This window comes from Anguilla rostrata, unplaced genomic scaffold (genome assembly GCF_018555375.3).
Source record: "Anguilla rostrata isolate EN2019 unplaced genomic scaffold, ASM1855537v3 scaf0991, whole genome shotgun sequence".
NCBI lineage: Eukaryota > Metazoa > Chordata > Actinopteri > Anguilliformes > Anguillidae > Anguilla > Anguilla rostrata.
Window position 1 is genome coordinate 20,007 of NW_026986345.1, and position 14,452 is coordinate 34,458.

The 14,452-nt window shown below is 38.7% G+C and overlaps 1 protein-coding gene across 3 annotated transcripts in view; it reads right to left on the reverse strand.

Annotated features, from left to right (window-relative positions):
- The window catches only part of LOC135246947 (protein NLRC3-like), a 32,752-nt gene extending 19,671 nt beyond the window's left edge, over nt 1-13,081 (reverse strand). The window contains exon 1 of one of the 3 annotated variants that reach the window (XM_064320223.1): nt 12,877-13,081. The gene's annotated coding sequence lies outside the window, so the exon portion shown is untranslated. The remainder of the gene's footprint in view (nt 1-12,876) is intronic. The other 2 variants (XM_064320224.1, XM_064320225.1) reach the window with 2 other exon arrangements.
- Nucleotides 13,082-14,452: the final 1,371 nt, after the last annotated feature.

Consider the following 14,452-nt stretch of genomic DNA (forward strand, 5'->3'; position numbering starts at 1 on the left):
TATAGTCTGTGATCATCTCAACCTTCACCTACATACCCATTCTGCTAAAAACATATTGTTTCAATTACGCAATTTCATCATTTCGGCCTAATTTCTCTCACACTGTTGTTATTTTCTCATATGCAAAGCCTGCTGGGACATATGCGTCTGCTCCTATTCTCCACTATCAAGTTTTCCGGTTCTAGCTTAGCAAAACAGCGAAGAGGATTCCCACCTGCAGATAAGCCTATCAAAATGCCTTATAAACCTTACAAACACTAAAAGTGCATCTCCACGAAATAACAGACAACGGAGCAGGACAGCAGGGCACACAAGTTGCGACCTACGCAGCTCTAATTCTACGGGCTTGCTGATTCTTTTCTCAATCAAGGCTCGTTGGATGGCCGTCAAATCCGTGAGTACATACACTGGCCATATTTCACCTGCGTTTCTGATGCGTTTATGCTTACGCCACCGCACCCTTTGTCACAGCCACTGTTTTACATATAGCAAACCGAAACTGCTAAACAGTACACGCTCATCATACTGTACAAATTCACACAAGGATAGCCATAATCCACAACCGTTTCTTACAGGGTCACTTCGCATTTCTCACTCTCATAATAAAACGCTTTGCAAAAAGAAATGATATCTCATAAAAAACACGTTTTCAACGTACAAAAATGCCAAGTTACTCAAAAGTATTGATATCAAAATGACGCCAAGTTTCGGTACTACAAACAATATAGGCTATCTTGCCTCACCGAAATTACATAAGTGTGAGGGAGGGGAAGTGTGAAGACCAGACGCGACCAAACAGGGGATCTATAAGTTACCAAAGGGGCACTCCAGTAACCACTGAGTCTCGTGAGAGACGAAATGAGAAGGGGGTGCTATACTCCTAAGGGACGTATCCCAAAAAATGAATAAACCCCTAAACGGGTAAATGAGGAAGAAGGAGTATATAAAGAAAATAAAGGAACAGGGAAAAGAAAAGAAGAAAAAACGACTTCGACCCGAAGCAGAGAAAAAGAAAATGTCTTTTCAAAAACAAACAGAAGACGTTCTGAGGCCAACTAAAACCAGGGGGGAAACTGGTTAGTAAGGGGCAGAAAGGTTTGTGCCCCAACGGTGACACAATAACCCCTTAAAACCGCCAGCCTCAGAATCTGGACATATACCGTCCTAATACCTTTTTCCCAACAAACAAACAAACTGAAGTCAGAATTCTTTTTAAATTACTTTGTTCTTAAATTCCTTACACCTTGCTCAGAAATACGACAGGGAACTGGCTAGAGCAAAACACGTTACACTCAAGCACCGTTCCACTGCCTACTGACGCTTTAAATACTCAGCCACAGGTGTGGCTGGTAATCAGCGGAAGATGTGAGCAACCCACAGGTGAAACAGATCAGAGGTAACCCTGCAGGAATGCACGGAATGTTCAAGCAGGAACAATCCTCCCACAGGAACCAAAAATAACGATTAGCCGAGTGGCTAATCTGCAAGCTCGAACTAATCGTCCCCACACACCAAAATAACGATTAGACGAGTGGCTAATCGGAATGCTAACCACTGAGCCGGTGCAGGCACAGAAAAATGATCTACCCTGCACAGAAACCGTGACAATAAGATGTATTTCAAAGCAATGCTACCCAATATTTCCTCAATTCTTTCAAGTCACTTGGCCCTGTGTTTTGTAATCTTACCATTTTACAATGTCATGCAAACTGTGTGTCAGATCAAAGAGTCAAATATTTCGAATTGCCTCATAGAACACATTGAAATTCATGTACAAAACTGCTGCTGAGTAACTACAGGAAGCATATTTCTCCAGAAAACAAGTTTATACTTGCTTCTGAACTGAATTTGAGTACATGTTCAAGTTATTGTATATTTGCTACGTACAATAAATACTGCATGTAAAATACATATTGTACATACATACATAGAGAACTTCTTTATCCCCATGGGGACATTTCCCTCGCAGCATGTTAAATTCACATTTACGAACACGCACTTATACCAAGAAACATGCTATCATTCACACAACAAAAAGGCTGGACGGCGAAATACATACATACCAATACAAATTGGACATTTACACGCCTATTCAATCTTGACTGTGAGACAGCCATCCACGCATATGTTTGGCCTGTCCATGTAGTGCATGCTTATACACACAGGGCCAAGTGACTTGAAAGAATTGAGGAAATATTGGGTAGCATTGCTTTGAAATACATCTTATGTAATTTTGGTGAGGCAAGATAGCCTATATTGTTTGTAGTACCGTAACTTGGCGTCATTTTGATATCAATACTTTTGAGTAACTTGGCATTTTTGTACGTTGAAAACGTGTTTTTTTATGAGATAATAATACACCGTGAGGGCCACATAATGTAAACGTGTAACACAAAAAGGTAATTTAATTAAGTTTGGTGCATTCAAATATGTACGCACCATATTATGTTAGTTGTGCATTTTATCCCACTGATATACTCAATGTATGTATCGATAATGAGTCCTTTGCGAAGTATCGCAAATTTGTATGCCGGCCCTTTAAGAGTTGCGCTCAAGCAGCAAACAGGTGGTGATGGGCCAGGTGATAGGTTTTTTGAAATAGATTGGGGGCAAGAGGTAGCAACGGAGAATGGAGTAAAGGGGAGTCAGCAGAAAATAATCAAGAATTCTGAGATTTGTTGGCGTTTTTGTTTGGATTGTATTTTTTTCAATCTACAATTATTCAACACAGCTCCAAGACACGAAAACGAGTAACCTGCTGAACGTACGTTTTAAAATAATTCTCTTCTACTGCATCAGGAGGGTGAGCCGATGATTTTTGGGTCGTTTTTTTTTTTTTTTGCTTCTTTGAATGCAATGCATTGCTTAATTATTTGTTTTTGGAGAGGAAAGAAGATTTTTGCACTTATGCATTAATTTTGGTTTCGGGACTTATTATTTTTGGCACGTTTTCTGGATTTGTGTTTCGTGGATACCTGGCAACTAAACTAAACTCGGACTTCAACTTTAACTGTTTCAATGGACAATCAGTTACTATTTCACATTGCCAGTTGAGTAATGATTGTACCTGGGTTTATGTTTTCCTGATCAAATACTTGTCATATCGTTATTTTATTTATTTATTTTTTTTGTTTCTTTGTTGTTTGGTTGCCTCTGTTGTAATATATAAATTCTGTTCGATTAGATTCCCATAAATATAGCGTGTTCATTCTGTTTAAATTGGTTTGAATTTGTTATAACACACACACACACACACACACATACATCAAATCTCATAGAACAGACAGCGACAAATCTGGAATTTAACTGAGCCATAAACTTGTACAGTAATACAAATCCTTCCAAAATATTCTGCACCCATGATAACAATTACTAAGACCGTTCAATATAAGGAGTACCAGTGCTGAGGTATATTTTCATTGTCCAACATACAGAATATATTTAATTATATAATGGAAACTACCAAAATGACACATTTCTCAATTCACATTTTACAAAAATTGTGCATCACAATCTATTGGCACCCCTGTATTTGGTACTGTGTGCACCCTCCCCTCGCAGGGATAATGGCACTGAGTCTTTTTACATAACGTTTATAAGACCAAAAACACTTTGGGAGGGATCTAGACTCTTCCTCCACCCACAATCTTTCCAGATCCTGATGTCTTTGTTGATCCGTGTTTATGGGCTGTGCTGTTCAATTGAGTCACAGGTTTTCAGGGAGTTTCAGCAGTCTTTAGACTGTTGTAGCCATTGCACAATGATGCTTCATTAACCTTTTTATTTGTGGATTTTAACGTGAATTTGGAATCATTGTCTTGCTGAAAGATCCACTAGTTTCAGTCTGCTGACAGAGGCAGTCAGGTTTAGGGCTGAATTGTCCTGGTACTTGGGTAGAGTTCACGATGCTGCTTTCCTTAACAAGGGCCCCAGGACCAGTGTAAGCAAAGTAGCCCCATAACATTAAAGATCCACCACCGTATTTTCCTTTTCAGTATATGCATCCTTAAATCCATCCTACATCATATTCCTGGACATGGTTGTGAGAGGGACTGGAGCCTCTCCCAGCATGCATTGGGCAAAGAGGCAGGAAAAAACCCTGAACAGGTCACCAGTCCATCACAGGGCACACACACCATGCACTTACACACTCATACATTCAAACACTTTAGTGTCTCCAATTAGCTTAACCTGCATGTCTTGTGACCGTGGGAGAAAACCCATGCAGACATGGGATGAGAATATGCAAACTCCACACACACCACCATGCTGCCATCCGGGTGTTTAAACTTCATTATTGCCCTCACAGTAGTAACTAGCATCTTCAGTTTATTTTTGATCAACTGCCTGATTTTCAAAGGTCAGCAACCATTTCATTTCGTTCGTCAATTCTTTGTCTTTCTCTGCGGCAAAGATGAAAAATGGGTTCACAAGCAGGTTCTCATTTAATCCTCCAGTGAAACAGGAAGCCATGGAAGGCCACAAGAGTTTCTCTTAATATTGATGTAGATTTCGTTTGATTTTATTTTATTCATAAGAATCTTTAGGGGTGCCAATTATTTTTATATATTTTTGGGGAAACAACAACCTACCTGAATCCAACCGTCACACTACAGGGCGCCAGTTCCCCAATCTTAGTTGTTTTCTGCCCTGTTTAGTGTTAATTAAGGAGTGTGTCGCAAACATTTAATAGCCTGACCAGATTCACATTACAGGTATCTGTAACTGATTTATGATCAGTCAAAGAGCTAATTTAAGATATCTACAGGGTTCATACACTTTTTCACCAATAATTTTCAATGACTTTTCCATGACTTCTCCACAACATTTAACTGAATATCCATGACCAAAACAAATGACTTTATCTCAGCGGGACAATTTAAAATTATTTATTGTAACACTAAGTAAAATTAGGTCTGCATCTGAAACATATGGTGCCTCTCAAAAACAAATAAATACCAGACAGACACACTTAGATACATTCTCTCATATTTTAATTCGAATATTTTAACATTTTTGTCAGTTTTTCCAGTCGAACGTCTTTCTCTGTACATTCGCTAGTTAGTACACTCAGTATGTGCCTTGTGAGCTGACGGTAACCCTTCTAACCAATCGTGAGCTTGACATTCTTACCTTTAATGCTGATTTTAAATTGGTTAATATTAGCTGGCGGTTGATTTAATTAGCGGTATTAATGTGACGAGAGGCTCTTTGTCGTTTGAATGCATAACACGCAATTCCTTGAAGAGTCGACACATTTTATGCGTGACAGTTTAACTGTTACTTGTAAACCGTACTGTTATATTGTCGATTTTTATCAATAAAAAATCTATTGCATATATTGTTGGTGCTCCTTACATTTTGGTGAGTGCTCCTAACTTTTTGAAGTTGGGAGCACCAGTGCTACGAAGTAAAAAAGTTAATTTCGAGCCCTGATATATTATTGAAGCTGCACTTCCCTGGCATACTGTCGGCACAGTAGGGCCTACGTTTACTAACTGCTACATTAGCAGAAGCGTGCCTGTTGGGAGTGCCAGTAAACAGACTGAGCCAGACTGAATTAACTTCTCACACCACCAAAATACCGCGAAGGTTACGTGACAATTTACGTTTTATTACTATACATACTATTTTTATGATTGGATTAATTAGTAATTATATTTGATGCAACTTTAGCTGTGTTTCCATTACTTTTCCAAAACTTTTCAAAAAATATTATTTTCCATAACTCTTCCAGGGCCTGGAAATTGCATTTTAAATTTCAATGACTTTTCCAGGTTTTTCATGACCGTACGAACCCTGTCTCTAACTGCATTTTCACTCATCAAAAAACTTAATCTCGAATTACATTTTGCTAGTAAGATTGAAGTTACTTTCGCCATTCAGTTGTATGGGACCTCCAATTAAGATATCTACAATTCAGTTTTGACTATCCAACTTGAATTCCAGATACTGTATCGCCACTTCAATTATGACTAGTCATAACTTAAATTAGAGATATCTCCACATTAATTCTGACTTAGTCATAATTTCAGTTAAAGATCTTTCATTCCTCGCAATTTAAGATATGTCAGGTAACGGGGGACCAGGACCCAAACGGAGAGTGGGGAAAACACCAGGAACTCCAAAAAGGCAAATCCAATCAAAGATTTTACTCTCATACAGGTAACAGAAAACAGGTAAGAAAAACAAGGCCAGACAATGCGGGCTGAAACAGACAGGCAGATACTCTCAGGCAGAAACACAAGGAACCAGCACCCAAATCAGGAAAACAGAGAACTTAAATAGCCACAAAGATAACAAGACACAGGTGAACTCAAAGCACAATCAAACCAGAGCAGGGAGGGATAACGAGACACAAAGAAAAACAATGAGAGAATAATTGAAAATTAAAGCCGCAAGCAGCATTGGGAGGGGTCCAAGCATTGGCACCATCGCCCCCCCTATGGAGCGATTTTAAAATGGCTTTGTCCTCATGATCATATGCCTTCACCCAACATATCTACTGAATATCATGATGATTGTATGAAATATTGATGACTTATGGCCAATTTTGTGCTAAGAGACGCTGTCGGATGACTTAGTTGCGTCGCCATGGATGTGTCCTGGCCGCTTCCCGTAAAGGCCTTTACTATGTCGTAACACTTAGATGGGACATCGTAACACATATATGGCCCGGCATGTATGTACAGCTGCAGCGCTTCCATGCTGTAACTAAAAAAGGCATCACACTAGTGTTGTCACGAAACCAACCATTTTGACTTTCATACCGATACCAGGTTTTGTATCACGATACTCGATACTGAAATAGTATTGATTCAATATTTGGTACCTAACAATACTGAAAATACCTTTATAGATCAGAAACCTAATGTCCATAAGGGTTAACCTCATTTTCAAATTCAGTTCATTAAAAACCTGGTTTATTAACAACCTTTAAGTTGAAGCCTGTTCAACATATTAATACGCATAGGCCTATAGTGTTACAACACTAAACAATAGAAAAATATAGCCTATTAAATATATTTTAATAATTAAACAATTGTAAACCTAAATCTTTAAACAGGTCTTTCACTTTTAAATAGATCTAAAAAAAAGAATATTTTAATAACAATACAGCATCTTCCTATAATAAAATATTTACAAATTAGAACACCTATTGCTACTGAAGTGAACTGAGTCGAAGCTTGCGCTGTATCAACGAGTGAGTGCACAAGCACAAGTCACCTCACTTGACAACCTTAGTTGCTACTGCCATCTAGCGAAGATTATGACAAATTACACCTCTCATCCTCTCAATCAGTAATGCGGGAGACACATTTCCCTGGCTTTTATATTTGACACAAAACTACCGAATGTCGGAAAATTCTAATACCGAACAGTTTATTTTTTTAAGTACCGAGAAAGTGCTGAAGTTTCGGTATACGGTGCAACACTACGTCAGACACATATTCCAATCCATTGAACACTACGTCAGACACATATTCCAATCCATTGCTCAGCTTAGCAGAGAATGCACATTTCAGAGCGCCTCAGAGACAGATAGAATAATAATACACATTTCAAATAATAAATACGACATTGAGAAAAAACGAAACAAAAGACGAAATATCAACTCGCGACCTGCGTGCTGCTCGCAGAATAGCCTACCATTTTACTTATTTAGACACTAGCATATAGGAAAATTTTCGGTTACGCTGACCCATAAAACGCTATTCCAAAAGCAAAATCAGACATGTTATACATCGTTAGAAAGCTTGTACTCTCACCTACTGAATAAATGCATTGTCAATCAAGCCAAATTGTACTAAAAAGGGCGACAATGCCGTAAGCAACAGGTGTGGTATTACGCACAGCTATTTTTGAAGGTAGGCGACCCAGGCGTCACATATGCGCGTATATTTCATGTCCAAGACGATATATGACCACTCAGTCGCTAAAGGGACATCTCTACGCGTAAAACCAATGGTAAGATTGTATATTTATTAAATGCTTAGTCCCAGATATTGACTGTAGAATGCCATGCTATAATTTAAAAAAATGTCTCATTTATTTCGTTATTGAGTGAGCAGCGTTTTCACTGCTGTATTGGCATATTTTAGGGCTAATGTCGGGTTTATCTTGTTGCTACGGAATATCACATTACATTACATTACATTACAGGCATTTGGCAGACGCTCTTATCCAGAGCGACTTACAACAAAGTGTATAATCATAATCAGGAACAAGTGTGTCGAAAACCCTAAAGAGAAGTACCGTTCCAAGTGCAGGGAACACGAGACGAGTGCATTAACTAAGTCACCTACGAAACAGCTACCTAGTTACAACCCTAAGCTTAGTCAATTTAGAGATTAAATTGAGAATACGATTTCTCTCAGCATAATGACGGATTTAAAGACTAAATGAACTCACCCGATATTTTCTTCAAATGGATCCATGCCAAAGAAAAGTAATGATTCATCCTCTCAAAGCTTTTACTAACAAACTTTTAGAAGCAAAAAACGAAAAATCAACTCGCCATCTATGCTACCTCCTTCCTACGCTCAGAGTACCGTATTATTTATTTTATACATTGGCAGAGTACAGCATAAATTGCGTCTTTTGTTTATATTCAATATTAGTAATTGCAGCGAGAAACTGCAGCTGTAGACACAAGATAGTGTGTTATGTTATGGTAGCAACGGAACGAAGCGGACTATATACGTATTGCCATCATTGTCTTATTATACCAGCGTGTTTTCGCGCGTTTGCACAGAAACTCAAAACCTACCACTAAAATGCTTTAGCTATTTCTCAGCATAATGACAGATTTAAAGACTAAATGAACTCACCCGATACTGTCTTCAAATGGATCAATGCCAAAGAAAAGTAATTATTCATCCTCTCAAAAAGCTTTTACTAACAAACCTTTAATAGCCTAGCATGCACTCTGGCTGGCACTGTCTTCCATTGCTTCCCCGACGTTCAGACCCTCCCCTCACTGATAAAAACTAGACCCTACGGTGTCGGGTTACTTGCGTCACCATGGATGTCGATTGGCGTAAAGAAATTTACTAGATGTCGTAACACTTAGGATTTGGAGCTACAGCGCTACCGCGCCGCAACTAATAAAAACGTCCAAATGGCGGGCAAATAATATGGCGGACATAGGTGGTCCCAATGGCAAAATTGTAGAGCACATTCAGATGCCTCGGTCGATGAAGTTTTGTGTTGATCGGACTTATTGTGTGGGAGTTATGGCCTTTTACGCATAACCCTTTGTAATAGCGCCACCATCTGGTCGACATAGGTGATTTGTAGTGCCTGAGTAGTGTGGGGCCATAGCAACCCACCTACCAAATTTGCTTGGTCTACAACTCATGGTTGCTGAGCCTCAGACATTTTAGCGGAGAAAGCTTCCACGCCCCAACTAAAAAGTCAAAATGACGGGCAAACAATATGGCAGACATAGGTGGTCCCAATGGCAAAGTTATAGAGCACGTTCAGATGCATATGTCGATGAGGTTTTGTGTTGATCGGACTTATGGTGTGGGAGTTATGGCCTTTTACGCATAACCCTTTGTTATAGCGCCACCATCTGGCCAACATAGGTGATTTGAGTGATTTAGTACCTGAGTAGTGGGGGGCCATAGGAACCCACCTACCAAATTTGGTTGCTGTAGGACTTATGGTTGCTGAGCCTCAGACACTTTTAGCAGAGAAAAATAATAAGAATAATAATAATAATCCTAACAAATACAATAGGGTTCCACCAGCTTCGCTGCTTGAACCCCTAATAATAATAATCCTAACAGATACAATAGGGTTCCACCAGCTTCGCTGCTTGGACCCCTAATTAAAATTCTACAGATAAATCGGGTTTCCACCAGTTCGCTGCTTGCACCCCTAATACAAGTATGCTATCATGACTAATTTCAGGATGATATGCTATCATAAGATTGCTGAGTTTCGCCCAAAAACTATGTACTAATTTTCAGGTTTTATATCACCAAGTTATTCCCAAGATAATATGAATTAGCCATATTGCCTACCACTATATTCCATTGTAATAAAAGCAAATTTTTCTAAGATTATTTTTGGCTTTGTCAAAACGCAATTATTTATTAAGTGTGTATTTTGTTTGACATTGTTTAACCTCGCGAGGTTAGCCAACATGTCAGCCATACATACAATAAAGGTACTGTAAAAATATAAATGGAAAAAAGTGCCTACAGTTCCACAAGGCAGCTGAAAGATTTTTTAGTTCCTTCCCGTTTTCCCGTAGATGAACTTCACCTGCAGTCTGATCATGAAAATGAACAGAGGCTGACAGAAAAGGAATGTGATCTGGCAAGGCCAACCCAAGCGTATAAAGCTTCTTCAGGCTGAAACTTTAAATCCAGTTATACAGGTCAGTGATCTGTTGTTTTCGATGCGTTTCACTACAAGTGATTAATTTAAGTCATTGGCTGGCTAAAGAGTACACACACCTTGTTCTCTAGGTCTTAACTGGCAGCCCTCCAGGACTGGAGTTTGTCATCCCTGTAATACAGGTTGTTAACCTGAGGTATTTTGGGGTTCTTAAATTTAGTCACTAGCACAAGAGATGACATTGTCCTCCTCAAACCTATATTCAATTTAAACTTACCACTATTACCACATGTTCCCCAATTAAGTGGTTGTTAGTCCATTTTTAAGTTTGTTATGCCACATGGATGTTCTTTTAGTAAAGGAGTGGTTTGAGCCTATGATCAAGAAGGCCATGCATATTTCCCTGCCAAATTAAATTGGGTTTTTTAAGGAATTCCCCCCTAGAGCAAGTATAATTTCAACCTGAACTGAAAGAACTGTAACATCCCTTTCAAAGAGGGTTCACCCAAGGAGCAGGTCCACTGTCATTTATATTTTGGTAAATGTTTAAGGGAGAATACATTTAGAAATAATGCTTTTTAAGCGGGCAACTACCTGCTCAAGTTATTTTTGGAATAACATATTGATGTTACTTAAAATTCTTATTAATATCTTTGCTGACCCATGTTACATGTGTGATTCATTAATGTATAACTATTAATAATGTCAGTTCTTTAAAATGTAGGTGAAATTTTTCAAAATACATTTTTATGGCCTGCATTTTGAAAGTTCTGATTTTTGACAGCAGTGCAACCTCTGAGGAGTTGGTCTTAATTTCCTCATCTTCTGCATTTTGAGTCCGCTTTCAAATGGAATTTTATGGTAAATGGTTAATGAAATTAGAATTAACAAAGCAGCAGGGTTCACCTGCTTCGAAGCTAGTCTTGTATAAGATGACAACAATCTCAGGCCATTTCCACTCAAAACATATTTTCAGTTCCCTTCACTGGCTCAACTGAGACACAGATCAGTTCAGGAATGCAACCTGTTCAGGTTTGGCCACAATTGGGAAATGGCAGCCAGGCAGAGACACAAGTAAGGCCAAAAGGTTGGGTGAATCATCAGAGAAAACAATCAAGTCACACTGCAAGAAAGGTCACTTTTCAACTACTATGTATTGTAGTTCACTTTATCATCCTCACCTTTTCTGCTTTGCAGATTAAGGAATTGGGGGAGGGGCAGAACAGCAAGCTTGTCTTGTCCATTTATCACTTACAGGAAATGCAGATTTCAGTTATGAAACCAAAAATATAAGACACAAAGATAGGTATGTACACATGCTAATGGACGTAAATGACTGTTACGTGTTTATGAAGAAAGCAATTGTTCATAAAAGTATGTAATAAAATGTAAAGAAAATGACCATTGATGCCAAGTACAGAACTGATAACATTTCATAGAAAACTTACACTTACATGTCATCATAGAAAGAAAAGCATGAAAATAGTACCCTCACTGAAAAATAGGATGAGTGTTCAGTGAAAAGTGATGTGCGATCTGCAGTTGTACAAAACTCGGAACTTGGGACATGGTGCAATGGCACCCACATCTTATATTTTACAAATGTTCAGGGTTGGACCATCACAGATACAGAAAGTAAGGAATTATACAAAACTTAATAACCATTAATTAAATTTTACAATAATTTTACATTACTTCAGAATAATTACACTTATATAGACCATTCCCAAACACAAGCCCAGGTACGGTCTGATTTGATTTCCGATAAAACTTTTTTTTTTAAAGTTCATTCTATACGTGAATCACAATAGGATAAGGTTAACTGAGGGTAACTTCTAACCCCACCAGTCAGTTGACTCCAACTGAATACAGTTTGATGTCACTAAGAACAGAAAATATGCTAAACATTCATTTCCCCAAATTATTAATTATTTCTTTGAACGGTGTAAAGAATTCCGTAGGACATTATTCATGTGATGACCAATTATGTTAATGAACAATAACAACAAAACAAACTTCCTTTATTCCTCAGAAAATATCAGTGTTTGTAAATCAATTTAAGCAATATATTCAACACAAAATTGTTGTACGCATAGTATGAATCCTTAGCATTCGGAGTATCCCACACACCACAAGCACCAGTACTTTCAGACATAAAATAAGCTATGCTATATTTTCTTTGCCAAATATTCATTAATTAACTATTAACCAAACGCTAATAAATTAAACTATTAATACTGCCACTATTCCCTGGTGGACAGACTAATTGCATAAAGTTTCAGAAAATACAATGTCACGCATAGTATAGTATCCACTTTTTTTTGACGCTCTCAGGAAAATCCATACACAAACCGAACTTCTTGGTTTAAAGACGAACCATGTACAAAGCGCAATTTAGCAACCTGTTGAACGAGTTTGGTTTAAAAATGTGAAGAGAACGTTTAACTCTATAACCACCATTCACAATTTCTCTCAATCGTATTTATTAACCTTATTAATAATTTTAAAACAATCTGTTATACTTACTTCAGTGCTGGGGATAACGTGAGTGTTTTGTCTTTTGTCCTTTATATGGTTGAAAAAAAATGTTCTCCGAGAAAACTTTTCGGTAAATAAGGGAGACTACATACCGTAGAAATTAGTTTTTTTTTTCTTTAACTAGCTAGCTGGATAGCGACTTGATTTGTTACAACTGATAGCAACATGTCCACTAAAAACAAGGGTTTCTGTCTGCTTAGGCTACGCGAGTTTCCTTGCGGTAAGGTGTGAGTGCAGGAACGCCCGGAATGCCCATGCGGGAACGCCCACACGCAGGGAGCAAGCTATATATATATGAATATATATTCATTGCTTTCTTCATTTATTTCTGTACACATTCATTTTCATGTTTATGAATTGCTTGAATCGTCTCTGTATATATTTATCCATCCATCCATTATCTATATCTGCTTATTCCTGGTCAGGGTCACAGGAGGTGCTGGAGCTATCACATGCATTGGGTGAGAGGCAGGAATACATCCTGGACAGTATTCCAGTCCATCGCAGGGCACACACACCATTCACTCACACACTCATACCCAGGGGCAATTTAGACTCTCAGATTAATCTAACCCGCATGTCTTTGGACTGTGGGAGGAAACCACTCGGAGGAAACCCACACGGACATGGCGAGAACATGCAAACTCCATTCAGAAAGGCACCAACCGTGAGTCAAACAAAGGGCCTTCTTGCTGTGCAGCAAGTGTTACTCACAGCACCTGCATATATTTATTTCCATGTTTATTTCTGCATTTCCTTTCTCCATATGATAATGAGGGGGAGCGCTGCTTTTTAATTCAAGCTTGGCAATCAAGCCAGGAGCGGGAGAGTAGGGAAAGAGCTCTGCCATTCGACAGTGAACTGTTCTCTCACTAACCCCAAACAGAGTTGCAATGCTGCAGAAACAAAGCAGCTAATAAATAACTCTTCACAGCTTCCACAGGCATGCGAGAAGGGTCTCCAACTGATTTGGTGTAATCTGAATTTTGGAGTGAAACATTTAGCAATGAGCTACTTCCCCCAAATTGCTGACCACTACAGGGTTTAGGATTAGGATTTTATTAGGATCCCCATTAGCTGATGCAGAACATCAGCTACTCTTCCTGGGGTCCACACAAAAACATCACAACAGAGAAGACACTTACAGACAAAACAACCAAACCAACCCACACAGGGTCAACCTCTGTGATGCAGCTAACTGAAACAAACTGTCAAAGCATCCACACAAAAGAGTAAATAATCATGACTACCAAAAGCCCATATGTCCACCTCAAAGTGACTAATTTAACCATGCCCCCTACTTTCCTGTTACAGTATTGGCTTACTTTACATTTGAAACGCGCAACCTTCGATAAAACAAAGGTTGCCGTTGTTTTGCTCTGTTCCATTTTCCTTTCCCTTGACTCACCACCCTTCTCCCATCTCCCTTTCGTGTGAGTCCACATGCCAGGAAGAGTTTGCAAGGCCTGCAACGGAGTAAGGCGCATCCTGCTTCATGCACCATTGTTTTTTTTTCACTAGCTTTACCTAGACTCAAAAACCCCTCCATTCATACTCCATCTTG